The 25,830-nt window shown below is 41.7% G+C and overlaps 1 pseudogene; it reads left to right on the top strand.

Moving 5' to 3' along the window:
- Positions 1 to 11,019: 11,019 nt before the first annotated feature.
- The window catches only part of LOC114261285 (cytochrome P450 76C3 pseudogene), a 39,486-nt pseudogene continuing 24,675 nt past the window's right edge, over positions 11,020 to 25,830 (top strand).

Genomic DNA, 25,830 nt, shown 5'->3' with positions numbered 1-25,830 from the left:
AGAGAAAAGTAAGAAAAAGGGTTTTGAGAGAAAAAAACCAAGCCTGAGGGCCGAGTGATGTGAGAATCACAAATCAGAAAAGGTGAGAAATATACCCGGAGGAACTAGCTCCTCGAAATTTGAGGTCTTTCGTTGAACGTGCCCGCGTGTTGTGTCTTTCGTTTTGTTCACCTCAACTTTTGTTTTGGTTTTTTTCCGAGCGTGTCTCATTGTGTTTAGGTCGTGTACCCTTTTTGTTTGAGTCCTTTCTGCTGTGTTCAGTCGTAGGCTCAATACTCAGTTGAAAATCCTTTTTCTCAAATCGTTTTGTGCTCAGAGTGCTGTGCCATTCTCCACATTTCTGTAAAACAGGTTTGGTTCTTTTGTAAAACCGCAGGAGTTCAACCCGGGTCACTTGGAAACAGTGAACATATGGGTTCTAGATTACATCTGAGTGTGCTTCAACTTCAGCCGATCCCACCTCTGTATTCCATCTTTTCAGATTTGAATTGTTTTCGCCGCGTGCAGAATGAACTAAGAATACTGTGTTATGGACTATGAAGTTCAGAATGAGTAGAGTTCAGAATGAGCAGTGTTCAGAATCAGTTGTGAGCTGTGTGGGCTGTATGCAGATTAAACCAAGCATTGTGTTACGAGCTGAGTGTTCAAAATGGGCAGTGGTTTGTTTGAGTTGTTTTGCTTTTGGCCGGTGAGATGTTTTGATGGCCGGTGGATGGCCGGTGACCTCCCTTGATGGCCGGTGAGCCTCCTATAACCTTGTTTGGGTTAGATGTATAGTTTGGGGCATTTATTTCTCAAGACAATGCAAGAAACGTGCTCGGATCGTGTTTTTTGTGCGTGGCACTCGAATTCGTGCAAGGTGTATCCTTTCCGTATCCTTTTGGCTTTTACAAAACTCAAAAGTTGCCCCATGTGCATCACATGTCAATTGCACTGTCATATGCATTTCAAATCAATCGCACTGTCTTGTGCACTCGCGTTGTCTAACGCATCACGCTGTCTTGCGCATCATCATTGCATTTCGTATGCATTCCATCGCACTGTCTTGTGCACTCGCGTTGTCTAAAAGCATCGCGTGGTTTCGCGCATCTCATTGCATTTTGCATGCATTCAATCGTATTTTGCTTGCGTATACCGCATATTTTGCTTGCGTAGACCGCATGTTTTGCTTGCGTAGACCGCATGTTTGTAATCAATTTCATTACTTATGTAGACCGCATGTTTTGCTTGCGTAGACCGCATGTTTGTAATCAATTTCATTACTTGCGTAGACCGCATGTTTTGCTTGCGTAGACCGCATGTTTGTAATCAATTTCATTACTTACGTAGACCGCATTCTCATGTTCAAATTCATTACTTGCGTAGACCGCAATGCTTTTCTTGCGTAGACCGCATGTTCATAATCAATTCCATTACTTGCGTAGACCGCATGTTTTTGCTTGCGCAGACCGCATGTTTGTAATCAATTTCATTACTTGCGTAGACCGCATGTTTTGCTTGCGTAGACCGCATGTTTTCCTTGCGTAGACCGCATGTTTTACCTACGTAGACCGCATGTTTTCCTTGCGTAGACCGCATGTTTTTCTTGCGTAGACCGCATGTTTATAATCAATTCCATTGCTTGCGTAGACCGCATGTTTTCCTTGCGTAGACCGCATTCTTACGTTCAATTTCGTTACTTGCGTAGACCGCGTGTTTATAATCAATTTCGTTACTTGCGTAGACCGCATGGTTGTAATCAAGTTCATTACTTGCGTAGACCGCATGTTTTGCTTGCGTAGACCGCATGTTTTGCTTGCATAGGCCGCATATTTGTAATCAACTTCATTATTTGCGTAGACCGCATGTTTCGCTTGCGTAGACCGCATGTTTCGCTTGCGTAGACCGCATGTTTTGCCAGCGTAGACCGCATTCTTATGTTCAAATTCATTACTTGCGTAGACCGCATGTTTTGCCAACGTAGACCGCATTCTTATGTTCAAATTCATTACTTGCGTAGACCGCATGCTTTCCCAACGTAGACCGCATTCTTATGTTCAAATTCATTACTTGCGTAGACCGCATGTTTTGCTTGCGTAGACCGCATTCTTATGTTCAAATTCATTACTTGCGTAGACCGCATGTTTTGCTTGCGTAGACCGCATGTTTGTTCAAATTTATTACTTGCGTAGACCGCATGTTTTGCTTGCGTAGACCGTATGTTTGTTCAAATTCATTACTTGCATAGACCGCATATTTTGCTTGCGTAGACCGCATGTTTGTAATCAATTCCATTACTTGCGTAGACCGCATGTTCTGCTTGCGTAGACCGCATGCTTATGTTCAATTTCATTGCTTGCGTAGACCGCATGCTTATGATCAATTTCGTTGCCTGCGTAGACCGCGTGCTCCACTTACATCATTGTGCCTTCACAGCATTGTTATGCTTCCCACTTGCTTTGCGTTGTCACGCATTTTCAAGTACATTATTGTGCACGTTGTTAATCACATTGTACCTGTTAAGTTTGTTTTCTTTACAGGCACGATATTGTATGTACAGTTCATTTAAGGTTGGTGTAACCCGACGAACCAGACAGGTATGGTATACTCCGAATGAGACATATCGAGAATATATACGGTCTAGGAGACCTTAAATCCTTGGAAGGTGCAAGACCTTTGGCGCATTGATGTGCACTGTTTATTTGCATTGTCATGCATATCTTAAGCCGCACGTTGTTGCGCATTTCAAGTTCACTTGCATTGTTATGCATTTCTTGTGCAATATATACAGTCTAGGAGACCTTAAATCCTTGGAAGGTGCAAGACCTTTGGCGCACTGATGTGCACAGTTCGTTGCATTGTCATGCATGTCTTAAACCGCACGTTGTTGCGCATTTTAAGTTCACGTGCATCTCAAAAGCCGCGCGTTGTCGCGCACTTCAAAATCATGCATCATCATGCATTTGCATCTCAAAAACAAAAACAAAACAAAAAATATATAGTTGCATTGTCATGCACCATCGTAAATAGTTGCATTGTCATGCATCATTGTAATTTAGCGCACATTGCATTGTAGTTTGCATGCATTCATTGCATCACCTTTATCTATGGCTCGCACCTTTCCATGATTGAGCTTGGTTTGGTATGTGCCCATACTTTTCACGTCGAAACATAGTTCAGTGGACCGTTCTATGTTAGACGAGGCTTGTACGTGTACATGCCTTTCCTAGGCAAGATTTGGTTTGGCCCGCAGGCCATATCCATTGTATCCATTTCCATTCCATTGCATATTTGTAGATATTGCATTGTAGTTTGCATGCATTCATTGCATCACCTTCCATCTATGGCTCGCGCCTTTCCATAATTGAGCTTAGTTTGGTATGTGCCCATACTTTTCACGTCGAAACATAGTTCAGTGGACCGTTCTATGTTAGACGAGGCTTGTACGTGTACATGCCTTTCCTAGGCAAGATTTGGTTTGGCCCGCAGGCCATATCCATTGTATCCATTTCCATTCCATTGCATATTTGTAGATATTGCATTGTAATTTACATGCATTCACTGCATTACTTCCATCTATGGCTCGCGCCTTTCCATGATTGAGCTTGGTCTGGTATGTGCCCATACTTTTCACGTCGAAACATAGTTCAGTGGACCGTTCTATGTTAGACACGGCTTGTATGCGTACATGCCTTCCCTAGGCAAGATTTGGTTTGGCCCGCAGGCCATATCCATTATATTGCATTCCCATTCCATTGCATATTTGTAGATATTGCATTGTAACTTACATCACCTTCCATTTATGGCTTGCGCCTTTCCATGTTGAGCTTGGTCCGGTATGTGCCCATACTTCTCGTGTCGAAGCATAGTTCAGTGGACCGTCCTATGTTAGACGTGGCTTGTATGCGTACATGCTTTTCCTAGGCAAGATTTGGTTTGGCCCGCGTGCCTTATCCATTGCCATTTTCCCCAACATTTTCATTGTATATATTACATTGTAGTGTAATTTTTGCGTCCAGCATTAGGATCGTAGTCCTTTTCCCAGCGAGTCATTTCCCCACCTGTGTCATCCCCCCCAATACTTGTTCTTGTGTCTGTCTACATTACTCATAGTTCAGTTGACCGTTCTATGGTAGACAGACTTGTTACCTCCATCAATCTATTTGACATAGGTGTGGTTTCGAACCGCTCATGATTGGATCATGATTCAATTGCTTTGCATATAGTTTGCATTGTTTCGATTACATTGCATCTTCATTTGCATTGTTTATACATTGTTTTGTATATATTGCATATCATTTTGCATCCATTTTTGCATTGTCATGCATGTTGCTAATAGCGTTGTACCTGTTGAGTTGTTTTCTTTGCAGGCACGATATTGTATGTACGGTTCATTTGAGGCTGGTGCAACCAGACGAGTCGCACAGGTATTGTATCCTCCGAGTGAGACGTATCGAGAATTGCATAATTCTCTTACATCCTTTCTGCATTGTAGTGTAGTTCGGTGTGTGCTAGCTTAAAACTGTCGCATGTAATGCTTCGTTACAGCTTTCTTTGCAAGATCATAAGTTATGTCCGGCTCTGTGCATTGTCTTGCATTTTGCCCTGCCTTCGGGCGCATATCTTGTTTGTCTTGCATGATTGTCTGAGTCTTCGGCCTTGTCAAAAATGGGTTGTCTCTGGGCTTTGACATTCACTCCCGTCATTGTTATGACCTTCGAGTTTTGTCAAAGAGGGGCAACTGTAGATACCCCATTTTTGACCGTCCTCAAGACTTGGACATCACCATTAGAACACTTGGTGATTACCCTTGTTTGTGTTCGTCTTGAGTTCCCAGAGGTCTCGGTTGCGCGCCTTGCCTCAGGACCTCTCGACTCAACCGTGTTGTGTCTGGTTTTGCACCAAACACTTGTGTTTTGCCTTGGAGGGGCAGGGAATGCCTTGTGAGGCATCCCCACACATCACCGGCCATGGCTTGAGGCCACCGGCCAGTGATTTTATGCCATCGGCAATGTATATTGCCGGTCGGCACTCTTTGTTGCCGGTCGGCCATTTATTTTTCCAAAATGGCAATTTTGAATGGCCGATCACTGTTCATCTACTTTTAGTAGATATTTTGTGCTAGCTGTGATAGTTGGCACCCACTCTGCTCCCCTCCATACACGTGTATGGAGGGATTTCCCTCTTGGATGGCTTGTCTTGGAAGCCTTACAAAAGGGAGTTTTCTATGAGAGAGAGTCTCCTCTCTTGGATTTAGGGTTAGACAACATTTTTAGAGAGCTTTGATATTTGGGTTAGGAATTTGTATCTATTCCATCTCTATATTTCTCTCTTGAGCCTAGTGTGTGTGTTTTGTCTTACTTTTGCTCACAAGCACCCACCATCACACCATCCCTTGGAGCTGAGGCCTTTTGAGGGTTGTTTTGGAGGTTTTGAAGCTGGTTTGGAGCTAAAGAAGCTGCTAGAGCTTCATTTGTGAAGAAAGTCTTCAAGGGTAACAACTTTGCCCCTTTTTACCCCTTTCTTGCATTGTTTTTTTACCTACCTTACAACTATTTTTGTATTTTGTGTGTAACATAAAAAAGTTCTATTTTTAGGCCCTCTAAATAGTTTGTTTAGAGTGTTTTGTGGTTTGAGGTTGTTTGACCCCTCTTAAGCCTTGTAAGGCTCCATTTTGTGCCATTTTGTGTAAGCTCCGAGACCTTGGTGTTTGGGCCTCCACACCACTGAAATCTTGAGGGATTTCAGACGTGAGGATGGTGCCTTGAGGTCCCAAGAAGGAGAGGGCCACCCCCTCTTCTTGTTATCCTTGAAAAGGACCATTTTTGGCCTCTTGAGGGAGCACCTAGCTAAGCTTCATGTCGACCATGTCTTAGCTGATTTTTGTGCTTATTATGTCATAATATGCCTCTGTTTTTAGTTGGTTTTGGTACACCATGCATGCTTAGCATACCTACCTTGTAATGCCATGTTTAGGCCTTAACATGCCTTGGGTTGTAAACCATTGTTCTAGCATGTTTTAGGCCAAGCTTTGTGAAGCTTTTGTGCTTATTTTGCCATGTTTGAGGTCTGTCCTTAGTCATTTTGGTCGGCCATGACATGCATTATATGCCCTCTTTGCATTTTTGGTTTGTTGACCTTAAGTGTATGAATGTATAGCATGTATTCTTGCATTGATTTAGTGGTTTGGAACTATCCTCCATGTCATTTCAGCCCACTTAGCATGCTCATATGCTTGCATTTCATGGCCCTTTTGATGCTTCAAAAGTTGATGTTTCATGATTCATGTTTGTGCCATTGTGTAAGCCTTTAGGATTAGGTCATTTAGATGTCATCTAAGTGGTTTTTAAGGCTTACTTTTGCATGATTTGGGACTGTTTTGATTCAATTTGGTCATTTGCTTCATGGGTCATATGATCATGTTTTAGGTCCTTGGGCCTGGTTACATGCATAGCTTGCATTGGTAGGTTGATTTGGTAGCTTAAGTCCATCCTTTGCTTGCTTGCATGCTTATCTTGCATGTTTGTTTGCATGCTCGTATGTACATCTTGCATTCCCATGTTGCATCCTTAGCTCGCATGCCTAGGTTGCATTGCATCTAGTATGCATGTCTTGTTCCTTGATCTAGTGATAGGAATTGGGCTTTGGTTTGTTGGTTTGCATTGCATTTGACATCAAAACGTGCACGCTTGGTCTCTTGGGCCATCACGCATTGAAATGCGCGATTGGTGGTCCGAGAACCAAGGACCATGTCCCTTTGAGTCATACACATGAAAAGGGGCTTGGTAGGTGCATACATTGCTTGAATTGCATTGCCATGCAAAGTTCTGTCCTCTGCTGCTGTCAAACAGGTTCTGCAGGCACTTTCTGCCGATCGACTGCATAGAGTGCCGACCGGCAACCCATCGATGGCCGATGGATGCATTCTTGGCGGATGACCACCAGATCACAACCGGTGATGATTCCTTCCAGCCGGTGGCATTCCCCAGTATCCAGAGAAGCAATTTTGAGACTTTGACAGTCTTCAAAGGAGTATAGCAAGGAAAACAGAGGCAGCTTGTGCATGGCAGTGTACTTCCGAGCAGGACCGAGCACGCATTGCATTAGGCTCTCTTCCCGAGGCGGTTTATCTGTTTTCCCTAGATTAGTTAATTTGCTTAGCTAATTAGATGGCCTGTAATATCTAATTAGCTTGTAGGTTAATTATCTGTAATATTTATTTGGTCCCTCCGAGCGATGGCGAATCTGTAATAAGTGTGGGTGAGTGTGTGCATGCCTTCCAACCCCCACTTCTTTCTCCCTTTTACTTACCTGCTTTGATGGTTAGTAATAGGACATGTTTAATTTAGCATACCTTATGCTATGCATGCGTGCATCATTCATCAGTATTGCATGCACTGGGCTCGGTACATCATGCTAACTGCATTTGTACTTCAATTCCAAATTGAATACGTGCATCAATTGATCGCATTTCACATGCCATGTTTAGGTTAGCCGAGCCTACTCTAATTGCATCTTGTATGTGTTACATTAGTCAATTTGACATGAACTAGGACCATGCATGTTGGCTAACTAGTTTATTGTTTTAGCTCGGAGTACTCGGTAAGCTTTTATGCCTTAGCATATCGCATACGTGTGAATGCTATCATGACAGCATGCTTACCATGTGGCTAGATGCTTATGTGATAAACTGTTTGGATGCCTGTGGGTAAAGGTTGGATTGTCTGAGTTGGAAAAACTCGTTGAAATCCGTATTTTAGCCTACTTGCGAGTAGCAAATTCCAAAACATTTTTTCAAAACAAACGGATATGCAATGCTTATTCCCAAATTAGGCAATCTACTCTATACTTGTTTGCTGTGCGCATAACATAGTAATTCTAGGCTAATAACTGGGATAAGAACATATAACGTTTTCAAAAACAGATATCACGGTTAGTAGAGGCCGATCTTCGGATTGGGCGAGAGGGGGTGCTCATAGCTGACCTTTCCCAATCGTACCCTAGCTCCCGAGCCGAGGCAACTCTGGTGATGACGGACATGTGGCCTTCGGTACCGTGTCAGGGTTTCCTAAATTCCCCCATAAAAAATATTTAGGTGGCGACTCTGTATCTAGCAAAGCAGTCCATGTTTGGCACTTCTTTTCAAAAATCTGTTTCTCAAAACGATTTGCCGAATTTGGACTCTTTGGTTCAGATTAAGAACCGTGACACAAAATCGAGTCCGAACTGTAGCGAGGCCTCCCCCCCCCCCCCCACGCGGGCGCCTCTACAGACGGCTTCTGTGCCGTAGGCCATGGCAAAGGGGGTTTCCCCTGTTGCTCTTCTCGACGGAGTCCGATATGCCCAGAGTACATTAGGTAACTCGTCTACCCACTTTCCTTTTGCTGCCTGCAGTCTCTTCTTTATCCCATCCAAAACTACTTTGTTGGTTGCTTCTGCTTGCCCATTGCTTTAGGGAAAACTTTATGTTGAAAAGTAATTCTTTATCTTGAATTTCGCACAGAAGTTCTTGATGAGTTTGCTGTCAAACTGCGTTCTGTTGTCGGCAACTATTGCTCTTGGAATGCCAAATCTAGTGATGATGTTTCTCCATATGAAGTTCTTGACGTCCACATCTCGGATTTTGGCAAGAGGTTCTGCTTCTATCCACTTCATGAAGTAATCTGTTGCTACCAGCAAGTACTTCCTTTGCCCAGTTGCTTGGGGCAACTGCCTAATGAGATCCATGCCCCATTGGGCAAATGGCCATGGACTAGATACAGGGTTCAGGTCAGCGGCTGGCTGGTGTATCAAAGGTGCAAACCTTTGACATTGTTCACACTTCTTCACGTAGGCTTCGGCATCTTTTTGCATGTAGGGCCACCAATACCCCTGGGTAATGGCCCTGTGAGCTAGTGATCTGCCCCCAGCGTGGCTTCCACAAATTCCTTCATGAATTTCATATAGAAAATCTACAACCTGCAAAGGGTTTACGCACCTTAAAAGGGGTCCAGTGAAGGACCTTCTGTAGAGATGTCCGTCCGCTGTCAGATTGAATCTTGCTGACTTCAATCTGACCTTGTGTGCTTCTTTATGGTCTTCTGGAAGTTTTCCCTCTTTTAGCAATGCAACAATTGCATCCATCCAGCTTGGTCCCAAGTCCACACACATTGCTCATTGTTCTGTGATCGGTCGTTCTATGCTCGGGCTTAACAGATAGTCAATCATTATTGTCCTTGTTTTTCCAGTTTGTATAGAACTTGCCAAGTTGGCCAATGCGTCGGCGTGGTTGTTATCATCTCGGCTGACTTGAAGAAGTCGGCAGTTGCAAAACGAGGCAGCCAGTCTGATGGCTTCCTTTGCGTATGCCGAGATCCTCTCGTCTCGGGTTGCGAACTCTCCTGTTGTCTGATTTACTATAAGTTGTGAATCACAAAAAATTATTACCTCATCTGCTTCTGCTGCCACTGCCAGCTTTAGTCCTGCAATCAATGCTTCGTATTCTGCCTCATTGTTCGAGGCCTTGAACCCTAATCGAATAGACTGTTCCAATATTTCCCCATCAGGAGATATTAACACTACTCCTGCCCTCGCTCCTTGCCGGTTTGAGCTCCTATCGAAAAACAGGCGAAAGGAGTCGCCGATGTAAATGCTGCAGGGTCTGAGTTTTTCCTTTCCTTGTCTTTTGCCTTTGGCTGGGCTTTTCCTTGTTTGCTTGGACATCGTTCATCTTGGCTCAACGGAGCCCGATGTTCTATGGATTCTGGCGTGAATTCGGCCACGAAGTCGGCCAAAACTTGGCCCTTAATTGCTGTTCTCGGCCTGAACTCCAGGTCGTACTGGCCCAAGGCCACTGCCCATCTTGCTATTCTTCTAGTTAAGTCTCCTTGTTGTAAAAAGGACTTCAATGGGTGCTCTGTTAGCACTATAATCTTGTGTGCTTAAAAGTAATGGTTCAGCTTCTTTGAAGCCATTACTAAAGCCAGCATTAATTTCTCTAGTGGTAGGTACCTTGTTTCTGTATCGGCCAAGGTTTTGCTTATATAATAAACAGTCTTTTGATCCCCTTTTTCCTCTCGGATTAGCACTACACTTACTGCGTGTTCTGAAACTGCTAAATACAAAAACAGTTCTTCCCCAGGTTCAGGTGTTGAGAGGACTGGAGCCGTTGTCAGATATTTCTTTAGGTCGGCCAAAGCGGCCTCACATTCCTCAGTCCATAGGAAGTCCGTGGCCTTCTTCACCAGGTTGAAGAAAAGTTTACATTTGTCTGAGCTTTTGCTGATGAATCTGTTTAGGGCTGCGGCCCTTCCAGTTAGCATCTACACCTGTTTTGCCGACGTCGGGCTCTTCAACTCTAGGATGGCCTTGATTTGATCTGGGCTGGCCTCAATGCCCTTTCTTGTTACCAGGTATCCCAGAAACTTACCTGATCCAACTCCAAAAGCGCACTTCAATGCATTGAGTCGGAGCCGGTATGTTTTGAGTATATCAAAGACCTCTTTTAGGTCGGCAAGATGACCCTTAGGTTCCTTGGTCTTCACAACCATGTCATCGATGTAAACCTCCACTATTTGGCCAATCAGGTATTTGAACATCTTGGTTACCAACCTTTGGTAAGTTGCTCCTGCGTTTTTCAACCCAAAAAGTATTAAAAAAATCAATTTCCATAGTTACAAAAAGGTTGTTTCAATATATATATATATATATATCATTACAAAAAGTTTTAGGAGACCAATTATTATTTATCTTGATTCGAATTTTTTGAATTAAATTTTTTATTGTTCATATATTTTTTATTTTTAATAAAAATTTTAAATATTTTAAATAAATATTTTACTTTTTAATATAAAAAATAAGGAGGGGCGATCCCAACCCCAGAAAAGAGTTATACACGGGTCACAATATATTAAAAAAATAATAATACGTGTGGGTCAAAATAATATCCCAACTGAAAAAATAAATAAAATTGTAGCCTTAAATGTACACACACCTATATAAATATGATCACAGATTAGAGAGAAAAACTCATATAGAGATGAACATGACATAAATCTTAAAATGGAGTTCCTTGGTTATCTGCTGTTCTCCCTTTTTTTCTTTGTAGTTATCCACGGCCTTGCATTGTTTCTTAGAAGAGGAACACTCCCACCAGGCCCCATTGGCCTCTCTCTCTTCGGCAACCTCTTCGAGGTCGGTCCAAAGCCCCACGAATCACTCATGTCCATACGTCTCGGCAGTAAAACCAGCGTGGTGGCTTCATCACCAGACGTAGCCAGAGAGATCCTCCAGAAGCATGACGAGGCTTTCTCTGGCAGAACCGTCGCCGATGCTGTCACTGCGCTCGAGAACCACGACATGGCCGTGCTCTGGATCTCCGCGGGCGATCAATGGCGGTTCATACGCCGAGCATTGAACACGTACCTAACTCACCCACAAAAGCTAGACACCTTGCGAGGACTCAGACACAAAGCTGTGGAAGAGATGATTGAACATGTTAGAGAGAGGAGAGATCGAGCGGTGGCGATCGGAGAGTTGGCATTCACTACTGCTCTGAATCAGATGTCGAACACTTGTTTCTCTGTAAATGTGGCTGGGTTCGAGTCTGGTGAGGTACAGGAGTTCCTGAATGCGGTGAAGACACTGATGGTGGTTGATGGGAAGTTTAACATTGCTGATGTGTTTCCATGGTTGAAGCCATTTGATCCTCAGGGATTAAGGCGCAGAGCCAAGGTTGCTTATAACTGGCTTGATGCTATCAGTGATGGGTTCGTTACTCGGCGGCTCAAACATAGAGAATCCAATTTTCCGTGCTATGGGGACTTCTTGTAGGATTCTCTGCTTGATTATAGCCAAGAAAATGAGTCTGAATTCAATTGCAAGCATATCAAAATCTTACTTGTGGTATGCTCTCTCTCTCTCTCTCAAACCATGTTGGTCGTTAGGGGTGTTTGAAGTTTGAACCCAATCTCAACTTCAGTCAACATAAAATCCATTAATTTCATCTGAACAAAATCTAAATTCTACTAATAAAAAAATAAATTTAAGATAAATACTCAACAAATTACACCGAAAGTACTTATATGTTATCCTTTATATCATTTTGTTCCCTACACTTTTAATTAGTTTAATTTTGACTTTTAATTTTAAATTTTATGTCACTTTGATTCAATTGATAATATCGTTAGTATTTTTAAGAAAAATTATTACTAAATTAGTTGAAATTAACTCACTGAGTTGAGTAAGTTTATATTTTTGCTCTTAAAAATATGACACATGATATTTATGTACATATTTTTCATCAAAAAAAAATGCTAAGAGTTAAATCAATTGGATCAAATTGAAACAAAATCATGAATTTGTGGTTGAAATGGAGCCAATTAAAATTACAAGAACTAAAATATGTAATTTTTCCTAAAATATTTGTCTATAAAGAAATATTGATTAACTATGGACAAATTATACTAGTAGTCTATATACTTTGGTCATTCTATTATTTTCATTCATATAATTTCAATTGACTCGATTTTAATCTTCAAATTTATAATTTTCTTTCAATTTCGTTCAATTGATTACAATTGTTAGTATTTTTTTTATAGAAAATTTGCACATAAGCGCATTTATTATGTTTATATAGGAAAAATTGTAAACTTGTTCAACTCAGTGAATTAATATGAACCAACTTAGTGACTATTTTCTTTCAAAAATCCTAATCTGCATTATCAATTGAACTAATTGATACAAAATCTAAATTAAGTGTCAAAATTGAGTTAAATAAAATTATAGAGACAAAAATAATATAAAAGATAAAATGTAGGAACTACCAATATAATTTAAATTACAAATATAGTTGTGGAGAAGTGGTTAGGAAATACTCCTCTGATCTTGGGGGACGCTCGTGATCCGCTGATAGTCAGCTGAAAATGAATAAACACTCCGGTCGGGGGTGCCGGAATTTGCACTCCGTCGGACAAGTCAGTCTCAACGCTCAGGATTACTTATATTCTAAATTAAGCACAACAATTCTCACATACCTTTCTTAGTCTGATGTCACTACAACAAAAAACACTTTTAGAGACCTTTTTTTTAGTCACCAAAAGTGTAATTTTGGTTGTTGAAAGTATCCGCGACATGAACAAAATTGGTCGCTGAAGCCCTGTCACTAAATGCTTCGGCGACCAAATCAATTTTGATTGCTTTTATAAATAAATTGGCGACCAAATATTTCCATCGCCAAAAGACTAAAATTTTGTCGCCATAAATTAACATTTAGTCACTAAAAGTAGCCTTTAGCTGATGACATGTTAAGTTTCAGCGACATATAAATGCGTCGCTAAATATATCTTTTAGTGACTAAAAGAATTGGTTGTTGAATGTTAAAAATTTTGGCGACCAATCAAGTTTTGGGTCGCTAAAAAAATTATGGACACATACTTTCAGCAACATAAATAAAATGTCACCAAAAGTAAATTTACAACTAAAAAAACATGTCACCAAAAATTCATTATTTATAATTTTTTTTAACAATTTCCCTGTTCAATACATAATTCATAAACCTATAAACATAAGCAAAATATAATTCAAATTAACACACTTGTGCAAAGCATCCAAAATGTAAACTTAATTCAAAAGTAGTACCATATTAAATATAAACAACATATCAAATCCAAAACATCCAATTTAAGTACAAATCTCTTACAATCCCAAACTTCAAACATGTAATGCCCAAAAACCTTCTAAGCTTGCAAATTCATAACAAAAACCTATGACAAAATATATCCAAAAATTCAAAAATGTAATCCTTTGATGTTCCCCGAACTATATTTCATCCATTGCCAATCTGTCAAACATATGAAAAAAACTCAAACATGTAATTCCAAAAAACCTTCCAAGCTTGCAAATTCATAACAAAAACCTATGACAAAATATATCCAAAAATTCAAAATGTAATCCTTTGATGCTCCCCGAACTATATTCCATGCATTGCCAATCTGTCAAACATATGAAAAAAAAAAATTATAATGTTAAAATGTTAATAATAAAGGTCTTGGTCTAAAAACATTGGTTTTACATTATAGATGAACAAATTGAGAGCAAATTTTCCTACGGTGAATTACAAAATTTCAATATACTAAAATCAAAAAGTAACACATGATTCACCAGTTAAACTTTGCATATATAAACTAATTACAAGCAATATCTCTATAAATTTGTAAATCAGTCACATATTGTCCAACCAAAACCTAGCTCAAATTATGTCATTATGGAATACTAATGAAATCCAATTTCAAGGTTCCAAAACAAGAGCAAATATCAATTGAGTAGGAGCTATCACTGGAATGAGATGTAATCCAAAGTGTTAACTTTACTTTCATGACTAAATTGAAATCAGAAGGACCTAAATCTTAAACTTGAGGTTGCTTTTACTTACATTAAGGTCAAAAAGTTCCTCAAATAGAAACTAGAATGAATATGAATAGTTTGCTAGCATTGTTCCCACAAATCATACTATACTGCCGATGATATATTGTGATAATTAGTTGTCTGATATTGCAAAAGCAAATTATGAGATGTGTGACATTTCTAGTATAGCATTATAGTGTTCTTAGCAAACATAATAAGAGTTTAACATTGGGATAATGAAATTAAAACACATCTTTGGTCCCTAGATTAAAGCAAAATATAGCAGCAATCTAAAAAACGTAGGGCAGAATCAAGAGATGGAAATGTTCTCTACTACCCCAGCCCATTTTGCTGAAGAACTGATAATGATGAATCCAAAGAATATATTGTTTCAATCAAGTTGTAGAGAGCACCAACAATGTTAAAATGTTAATAATAAAGTTCTTGGTCTGAAAACATTGGTTTCACATTATAGATGAACAAATTAGAAGCAAATTTTCCTACGGTGAATTACAAAATTTCAATATATCAAAATCAAAAAGTAACACGTGATTCACCAGTTAAAACTTGGCATGTATGAAAAGTTAAAAAAATGTTCATGTGCTGAGCCAAAACCTATAATCTATTGTAAATATATTTTGTAGAGACACCAAGAATATGCATCACCGCGATATAAGAGACCAAATACCAAATGAAAAATTAATTACTTTACATCAGATTAGTTAAACTAGTATTTCAAAAGCTGAACAAACCCCGCTGATCAACACAGGAGGTTGTTAAGGTTAGGAATCACTTTCCTGGGCAAGCCAACTACATATGCAACATTATAAAGGATCTATTTCATAATATTCTTTATTGATGGAGGAATCAAAAGAATACACATAAATTTATTCAATTACAACTATTTTTTTATAGGTACTCAGTTAAATTTTTGTGTCACATTTTTGTCTTTTATGTCCATTGATTGACCAATCAACAGCAGTCACCATCTTTTAGAGTCCAAAGTCATATATCAAAACATGAGAGATTTTTTTTTTAAAAGAAGAAGAAGAAGAGAAAGCTGCAATTTGCATACCTCTTCATAAAATGTCATTGCTGTAAGACGGTATCCTGCTAAAAGCAAATACTCCTTTACAGTACAGTTGAGATCTCGACATTCATTGTCCTTCAAAGGGCCCGAGTCAGAAAAGGAAGTCTCTCTCTTTTCTTGTTGAGAATTTGCCCCATTATTTGTAGAACATTGGCATTTGTACCTGAAAAATGCAATTAAGATAGATTAAATTCACAAAACTGGAGAAAACATTGTGGCCTATTTGATGATAGAATATAAAAACTATAATGAAACCTACAAAGCACCACTGTAAACCAGGAAAAACTAATAAGATCTCATTATTTACTGTGCAATTTCAATTTGAACAGAAAAAATCATAAAGATGTTGAAGAAGGAAACAAGCAAAGGTGTACATATATGAGTTCTTTAATATGTTCGCTTCTAAAAACTCTATTTTACCATGGATGATTAATAGCCAACACAGTTATAGGAGAATATTGCATACGCAGAGCAAAAAAACAAGAGGAGATATGAAGGAACTCAATTTTATCCCAGGTGTTCCTATATATCTACTAAATTTAACATCAAAATAATACTCCCTAATCCATGCTTGCATCAAAGAAATGTCAAGTAATTCCTAATTTCTAACCTATAAGGCAGCATTAAACCATTAAAATGATTGTAACAGACTTGTTCATATACATGTCCACAAATGTGATAAAAACAAGCTTTCCCTCATGAGACTCAAGGTTATGCTAAGAAGGATCCTATGTCAGATTTAAGCATATTCAAAACACAAGAACATTTTGTTGTTCATTTAGGTTTCAATTAATTTAAGGGACCTAAAGATTTCCTGGTCATGAACCAACTCCCAGAACCTGTATATGAACCTATTAAAGATAATATTTCATTACAATCGCACTTTAATATAATCCTTTCCTTTAATTACATATATAAGCACATTTACTAAAGAGAGAGTTATATGAAACTTTTGTATTAAAAAATCTCAAATTTCAATTTTGAGCACTCTGAAATACACAGAAAAAGATCAAAAATTCAATTTATTCAATATTATAAATCAATTCATAGTGCAACAATCAATCACTAACACAAAAGACAAACTCACCATTCAATTAACATATATACATATATATATATATGTATGTATTTAAAACTTTAGTATTAGGAAATCTCAAATCCATTGATTTCACAAAGAAAAATAGAAGATCAAAAGCTTGATTATTCAATGAAATCAATTCATAGTGCAACAAAACTAATTGAACAATACCACAAACAGTATCGAGCAAACTCACCATTCAATTAACATATACACATACAATACAGAAATATATGAATGTACACAAAAGAGAGTAATTCAAAACTTTAGTATTAAGAAATCTCAATCCACCTTCGATTGAATGAAAGTCATATTCATGCCAATAATCTAGAGAGAGAGAAGAGGGCAGCAACCCAAACAGAGGGTCGCGATCTGCTACCGCCCAGTATTTATGTGCCGTTTACATTCGGCGGTGCGAGAGAGGGAGAGGGAGAGAGAGAGGGAATACATTCAGAATATCAGAGACAGAGAAGAGAATAGTGCAGCAACCCAAGCAGAAGGTCGCGATCTACTGCCATCCAGCGCTGCTGCCGCCCAACGCTGCTATGCATTTTGCATTCGGCGGAGCGAGAGAGCAAGAGGGAGAGAGAGAGAGAGAGAGAGAGAGAAAGAAGAAGAAGAAGAAGAAGAAGAAGAAGAAGAAGAAGAGTATACCTGTGTTGTGCATTTCTGATGGACTGAGAAAATGAAATGGAGAAGTGAAGGTGAATTGATTCTTTATTCACCGAAAATATTTAGTCAATTATTTTTGGTAATAAAAAATTAGGGTAAAGACAAATAATTCATTAGTGACCAAATTAATTTGGTTGCCATAAATACTATTCAGATTTTCGGCGACCAAATAATGTTTGTCGCCAAATAAATATAATTGGCGACTAAAATTTCCATCGCCAAAAATAAATTTGGTCACCGAAAATTTTTTAGCACTCCCGCGCAGAATTTTCACTTGGCGCCAAACTCAACAGCAACCAAAAAATTAAATTCATCACCAAATGTTTAGCTTTTAGAGACCATAAATATTCTGTCGCCAATTATGTATCTTTGGCGACTAAAATTTTGTTTGGTTGCTAAAAAATGTCGCAAAAAATGTTTTTTGTTGTAGTGTGTTCCTTTATTTATACTCGTTTCCTAGGCCTCGGGGCCAGGTCCACTTTTCACTCATTATCCTTTTATTTACTCGGCTCCATAGTTCGGTATCTACTAGGCTTATCTGTTTTATTCGGCATCCTGATCGTGCAGGAAAGAGCCGAGTAATATCTGTCTTCTAGAGTACGCTTCTGATTCTTCCAATTATCCGGCCCCCATAATTGCCCCCCAAACACCCCTACTAGCACCAGCTAGTCGGCGTGTTTGGCTTCTAGTCTGGGAAGTCAAAAAATTAGGCGGTTAATCCTCTCCCCGATGCGTGTCAGAATGTGTACATACTTTTTGATCATTGTAACGCTTTCCCGCCTCATTATGTTTCTCTCGCATTTATCACGATTTGAAACTTCAGTCCCTTCGAATGCACGCTTTTTCGAATATTTGAGCCTCCTGGATTGCCAGTCGGTATCTCTTCTCTGACTCGCGTTTTCTGTAACTCCTCTCCGTCTCTTCTTGTCTCTTTTGCTTTTCGTAAGTTTTCTTCTCTTTTCTTTGTAATCCTATTTTCCATAGTTATTTTTAATTTAGAATATCCTTGGGTCCTTACGAGAATGGCTAAACATTTGAAAGACCTCCTTTCCGAGGGTTGAATTTCTGGGTTCTAACGATATTTCTCTATCCCTGACGATGTCCATCTATCTCTGGTAACGGACAATACCCTTGATATGGAGAGGGAAGACCAAAATACCATCGTTTTTCCTCTCCTATCCATTGCGGAGGGCGGGGTTCGTTTTCCCCTTCACCCATTTCTTAGGGCCGTCCTCCTCCATTGGGGTCTGATTCCTTCCCAACCCAATGTGAACTTCTTTCGAATCATAATGGGAATCGTAGAGTTGAACCGGTGCCTTAGGATCAGCCTTGGCATTTCGGCGATTCGGCACTGCTACGCCTTAGCCAAATCCTCCGATCGGCTCGGGCGCTATTTTCTCAGGGCCAAGGACACCGACCATCACTTGGTTACCATGCTTGCTAGCTCTGGCAAACGAGTTGACGATGTAATGGTCAATGTCTGTGGCAACTGGGAATTCAACGAGGGCGAAGATCGCCTAGACCCTATTCCCAAAAAGAGGGGCGAACCAGGTTGTCGTGTAACCCCTTGTGTCTATTGATCTTTCTTTTATTCGGCTTTTTCTTCAAGTCTAATTCTTTGTTTTTGCAGGCAGTAAGTTGAAGAGGATTTTGACCTCGGCTGACGACGCAGTCCTTGCGAAAATTAGGACTACACTAAAGTATTTTGGACGTCCAAACGTACAGAATCAAGGGAGATCCGCCCATATACTCTTGCAGTACGAGCCTACTTATACTACGTTCTCGGCTGCGGACAACATTCTCATCCCAACCGGTGAACATCACCTTACGGCTCTAATCTTCCCCAGTTTCAAGACCCTTAGGCAAATTGGTCTCAAAGCTTCCGATTTGGAGCAAGACGTAGCGCCGGTGGTCGAGGTAGTTGCCGAACCAACGAGAGAGTTTGCTGCGGAGGCCGAAGAGGTCGACGAAGCTCTAAACTCAGCGTTTGAGGCAGCCAGTCTTAACCAGCCTAACTTGCCGTCCACTTCAGGTCGGGCGAAATTTTCCTTCGGAGATATTTTTATAAATTTGGAAGACCTACCCGACTCCTTTTCTCAAGGTATAGCTAGGGAAAATCTTACGCAGATGGCGCGAAAGAGAAATGCCGAACGAATGGCCGCCCGAAAGAAAACCGAGGTCGCCCGTTCTAAACCTGCCCTGATTGAGTCTTCGCAAACCGTTATTGGAGGCGAGACAGCTCAAGTTATTGTGGCCGAGATAGAGAAGGAAGTCGAGCAGCAGTTTACAGAAGAACGAATGATTCCAAAAAGGCAGGGCGAAAAACGTACCACCGAGGGAGAAGTCGGCTCGGAGGATAGCCCTGCTGGCAAACGGCCTCGATTAGAGGAATCGGACGTGGTTCCTTTCGTTGTTCAGCCAAAGATCAAAAACACGCCGATCTCCTTTGACACGTCTGCCAGGAAGGATCCAGCCATAACGTTGAGCTTGGCCGCCTTAGTTTCGTTTCTGGCTGACAAGGCCACCTTTCGAGGAGAGTCGGATTTGGTAGCTATAGCGTTAGCTGCCCAGTTGGCCCTTTTGGTATGTGACTCTTTTTCTTGTTTGGTTTGGTTTTCGTACGATATTTCTTGGCATGTGCTGATCCTAACTCCATGTTTTGCACACGGTTAGAAGGATAGCTGAACGAGGCCGCCGGTATCACGATGCCATTGAAAGAATTGGCAGCTTGAAGTCTGAAGCTGAAGGTGAGTGGAGTAGGGCCGAGTTCGAGGCGATGAGGGCCGCAATAGAAAGTGCTCGAGCCGAAGCTGTGGAGGAGAGGGCTCGGACTGCTGACCAACTCAGATCCGAAGCCGAGGGTAGAGCGAATGCGAGCGAGGAATCGCTCAAGTTAGTCAAGGAGGCGCTCGCCAAGGTGGAGGCCGAGTTAGAAGAGTTGAAGAAGGCCAAGGAAAGAGACGACTCTGAGGCTTCTGCAGCGTTCGAGGCTGGAAAGAGCGTTGCCTTTAAAGATTACGTAGAAGAAGTCCCCAAATTCGAGAATCGGGGATTCAAACATGGATGGCTTAAGGCTCTTGCTGCCGGTGGAGTTACATTGGCCTTGCCAATTCCATACGAGCAAGTGGACGTTGAGCCACTTGAGTCTGATCCCGAGGATTAATCTGGGAGACACTCTAATTTTATTAATTATTTTCAATTTCAATGTATGTTTTTGTTTAGTGGATTTCTGTTAGTACAAGGTAATTTTCATGTATAAATTAGTTACTTTTGCGCTCAATTTATTAATGAAAATTTCCTTTCCATTTCACTATTACTTGTACGCAATTTTTTATATTAATGAAGAGCTTTGCCTTTCATTACTGTGGCGCCGTTCATTTCAGTATTACTTATACGCAATTTTTGATATTAATGAAGAGCTTTGCCTTTCATTACTGTGGCGCCGAATAGGATTAGTTTGTGGGCATTCTATTAGTAAATCGACTCATGGGGTGGCTGAGGCACTTAAGCCAAGTAGATTGATGAATCTGCCATTGCCCCAGCTGGTTCATGAACATTAAACGCCGAATAACATGAGCTTATGAATATTGAGTCGCTTCATGAGACGGCTGGGGCACTCGGTCGTGGGCATTCTATTAGTAAATTGCTTTATGGGGCGGCTGGGGCACTCTAGCCGAATAGATTGATGAAACTGCCCTTGCCCCAGCTGGTTTATGAACATTAAACGCCGAATAACACGAGCTTATGAATATTGAGTCGCTTCATGAGACGGCTAGGGCACTCAGGCCGAATAGATTGATGAATCTGCTCTTGCCCCCCGTGAGAAGGCGAACTTAAAAACCGATTAAATTTATGGATCTGATCTACTTAAAATGAATTCATGAGGTGCCGAATATTGTACTGATGAATCGATTCGTGGAACGGCTGGGGCACTCAAGCCGAATAGATTAATGAATCTGCCCTTGCCCCAACTGGTTCATGAACATCAAACGCCGAATAACACGAGCTTAAGAATATTAAGATGAATCTGCCCTTGTCGACGTTAAGACTGCCGAATATCAATGTTTGATGGGGACACGTGACTCGGTCGGGCCGTTGAGGTTTTCAATATTAATGAGATTGCCTCGGAGGTGCTGCCCTCGTAGGGAATAAATGAATGGACGTCCTCTTTATGTGCTCAGCGAACAACTCAGTCCAGCTCTTTAAGGAAGATTAAACAAGTGCGAATGTCAAATAGACTCTTTTTTAACAGCAAAGGGGAAGCGAGGACGCTAGCTGAGCGGGGAGAAGACATGGATCGAAGTGGCAAACCTTCGCGTGCGGGAGGTAGGATTTCGAGGGATCGGGAGAGACGCCAATCTCCTCGTTGTTGAAGTAGGTCGCCTAGGAGGGACAAGGAGCCACATGGCAAATCCCCGCAACCCCGTTCTGGAAGGGAGCCCGACGCGAACCCACGCCCATTGAGTTTTGCAATCTTCGTGGGGAATAGACCCATGACAGAGGCGGACTCGATCATTCGAGATCCAAGTGTGGCAGTTGAGTTTGCTCGACAGATTTTTCCACCCGAGGTCCGGCAGTCGATGGTAGGTCGGCAGGACTTCGAAGTGTTTCGTGAAGGCATTCACGGTACGGTGAAAGGGCTCTACACTGCCTACGAAATCGACATGCGTCTCCGTGCTACCCGCCGAGAAATAGAGAAGAAGGATGAATGCATTCGAAGCTTGGAGGCTCGCGCGGAAGCGGCTAAGCGTGAGCTAAGGAAGGTCAAAGCGGTTTAGACACAACCCACCGGACAGGCTAACCAAATCGTGGAAGAAAGGGTTACCCAGCGGCTTATCAGTACCGCATTTGCCGACCGCAATATGGCAAGCATGTTCGCAATTGAGTCCGCGAAGGGGAGGGCCTATGAAAAAGGCTTCCATGAAGGCCGGAAAGTAGGGATACAAAAAACCAAGGAAAAGCTTGTCAAGGAAGTTTGCTGATGTGAAAATCGTGGATTTAAGCACTGTTGGATCAAGGCGCTTCAGGCCAAGAAAGCTCTTCGAACAGCGGGCGTCGATTCGGCGTTGCCACTGTACCAACGTAACCATTTTCCGTTTTCCGCCTTTGAAGTCGAGCAGAGTGAGGGTGAGGGCGACACCGTATAAAAACACATTGTAACGTTCGAACGCAGAGCGCGTTCAAAACTATGTAATTATTGCCTGATTGAGTAAAATGTTTTATGTAATTTTCATTCAGCACTCCCGTGTTTGCATAAACTTTTGAATAAATGTATAAACATTGAATATTTATTTGGCATACACGTATTTCGTGTTTCATTGTATAAGCATTTCATTCCGAACGTTTACATGCTTTAATGTGTAAACGGGTTTTGCCGGCTTGTCATGAGTTCTTCATCAAACATGGTTCCGAATTCGGGGCATTTTATCAGTTCAAAGTCGTAATGTGCCGACGAGGCTCCGTATAGGGAGGCCTTATCGGCTCTAAAGCGTCATGCGCCGATGAGGCTCCGAATAGGGAGGTTTAACCGGCGTAAAGGTGTCATGCACCAAAGGGGCTTCGAATCCGGACACTTGCATTGACTAATCATGATATCCACGAAGGGCGCTCCGAATCTGGAGACTTTGTTGGCCCAAAGACGTCGTGTGCCAATGGGGCTCCGAATTCGGAGACTTGCATCGGCCAATCGTGATATCCACGAAAGGGCGCTTCGAATCCGGAGGCTTAATCGGCCAATCGTGATATCCACGAAGAGCACTCTGAATCCGAAGGCTTAGTCGGCCAATCGTGATATCCACGAAGGGCGCTCCGAATTCGGAGGCTTTATCGGCCAATCGTGATATCCACGAAGGGCGCTCCGAATCCGGAGGCTTTATCGGCCAATCGTGATATCCACGAAGGGCGCTCCGAATCTTGAGGCTTAATCGGCCCAGAGAGCTCGTGAACTGAATCGCGTGATTAAGAAATAAGAAACTTCGAATTGCAGAAGTGAAATTTGTATAAATATCAAGTCCCACAAGTCGGGTCAATGATAGAATTTACGTAAATGCATTGAATTCCAAGATCGTGGGAGATTCCTTCCTGACATATCTTTCAGCCGGTACGCCTCCGCTCCCGCAATAGAATCAATCTGGTAGGGGCCGTCCCAGTTTGGACCCAGTTTTCCATCGGCCGATTTCCTGTCGGCTAGAAGCACCTTCTTCAGGACCAACTCTCCTGGCGTGTAGCGGCGCAGCTAAACGCGTTGATTATACGACTTTGCCAGCTGCTGCTGGTACCGTGCCATGGATGCAAGGGCTCGGTCTCTTCGTTCTTCGATTAGAAACAAATCCAAAGCCAGCATCATGTCGTTTCGGCCCGTATCAAAAACTTGCGACTTGAGGGTCAGGTGGCCGATCTCCATGGGTAAGATCGCCTGGGTTTCGAAGCATAGGGCAAACGGCATTTCTCCGGTTGATCTTCTCGGCGTAGTTCTATTGGCCCATAATACACTCAGCAATTCTTTGACCCATTTGCCTTTGGCTTTCTCCAGCCTCTTCTTGATGCCGTCCAAGGTGGATTTGTTAGAGGCTTCAGCTTGACCATTACTTGACCATTGCTTTGGGGGTAAGCCGGCGTAGAAAAGTAAGGCCGGATACCATACTTGCTGCACAGCTCTCGGTACACGCCACAATCAAACTAGGTGCCGTTGTCTGAGATAAGAGCTCTTGGGATGCCAAATCGTGTTATGATGTTCCTCCACACAAAGTGCTTAACATCAGCATCTCGAATGTGTGTTAATGCCTCCGCTTCGACCCATTTCGTGAAGTAATCTGTTGCGACGATCAGGTATCGCTTGTTCCCTGGGGCCCTCTGCAATGGTCTTACGATATCAAGCCCCCATTGGGCGAATGGCCAGGGACTAGTGATAGAGTTCAACTCTTCAGCAGGCAAATGGTTTAACGGGAAGAACTTCTGGCACTGTTCACACTTTTTTGCGTAACATTCGGCGTCCTTTCTCATTGTCGGCCAATAATACCCCTGCGTTATAGCTCGATGGGCCAAAAAGCATCCGCCAGAATGGGCACCACAACTGCCTTTGTGTATCTCGGACAGAAGCTCCTCGACTTTGTCCGGGTGCACACATTTCAAATATGGGCTAGAGAGGGATTTTTTATAAAGCCTTCCTTGCGGATACAAGTGTAACAGCGCCCCCGTGGGCCTCGTGCTATAGTTCGGACTCGATTTGGCGTCACGGTTCTTAATCTGAACCAAAGAGTCCAAATCTGGCAAATCGTTTTGAGAAACAGATTTTTTGAAAAGAAGTGCCAAACATGGACTGCTTTGCCAGATACAGAGTCGCCACCTAAATATTTTATTTTGGGAGAATTTAGGAAACCCTGACTCGGTGCCGAAGGCCACATGTCCGTCATCACCGGAGTTGTCTCGGCTCGGGAGCTTGGGTACGATCGGGGAAGGTCAGTTATGAGCACCCCCTTTCGCCCGGTCCGAAGACCGGCCTCTACTAACCGTGATATCCGTTTTTGAAAACTTTATGTATTCTTATCCCGATCATTAGCCTAGAATTACTATGTTATGCGCGCAGCAAACAAGTATAGACTAGATTGCCTAATTTGGAAAAAATCATTGCATATCCGTTTGTTTTGAAAATGCTTTGAAATTTTCTACTCGCAAGTAGGCTAAAAACACGGATTTCAATGAGTTTTTCCAACTCAAACAATCCAACCTTCACCCACAGGCATTCAAGCAATTTATCTCATGTAAACACTTAGCCGCATGGCAAGCATACTTATTATGGCAACATTCACACACATGTTGGATGCTAAAGCATAACCACTTACATTGTACTCCGTGCCAAAACAATAAACTAGTTAGCAAATGTGCATGTCCTAGTTCATGTTATTTTGCCTAATGCAACACATACAAGATGCAATTTTAGTTAGGCTCGGTTAACCTAAATATGGCATACGATATGCAATCAACTGATTCATGTATTCAATTTTGAAATTTGAAAATACGAATGCGGTTAGTATGATGTACCGAGCCCGGTGCATGTCAACAAATGCATGAATGCACGCATGCATATCATATGGTATGCTAATTTCAAAAAATGCCCTAATCTACCATCATAAGCAGGTAAATAAAAGGGAAGAAAGAAATGGGGATTGGAAGACATACACACACTCACCCACACTTATTACATGTTTACCCTCACTCAGAGAGTCCGAATTAATATTACAGTCCCAAATAATAGACAAATGAAATTATTACAAAAAATTCTAATTTAAATTAAAGGAAAGGTGGCGAAGGAAAGAAAAGGGTAGTCGCAGCCTCTGCCTCGGGATGCGCGAATGATGCATGCTCGAATCCGTCTCGTCCGGAAAACCCGTACTGTACTCCTGTCGCCTCTGTTTGTACTGCCTTGTCTTTCTGAAAATTACCAAAGTACTGGAGCAAGTTCCTTGCATTCTGCAGAACACCGCCGGCCGGACAGAATTACCACCGGCACTTCACAACTCCCATCGGCATTGTATTGGATCTATCGGCACTCCAGATAGTGCCGGTCGGCACTAAATTCTGCCGGTCGGCAGAAACTTCCTGCAGAAGACAATTTGATAGCAAACAGAGA

The sequence above is a fragment of the Camellia sinensis genome, chromosome 11 (genome assembly GCF_055761805.1).
Source record: "Camellia sinensis isolate YWXY chromosome 11, ASM5576180v1, whole genome shotgun sequence".
Taxonomy (NCBI): Eukaryota; Viridiplantae; Streptophyta; class Magnoliopsida; order Ericales; family Theaceae; genus Camellia; species Camellia sinensis.
The sequence above is the reverse complement of the archived record's forward strand: the minus strand, read 5'-3'. Positions and strand labels throughout refer to the sequence as shown.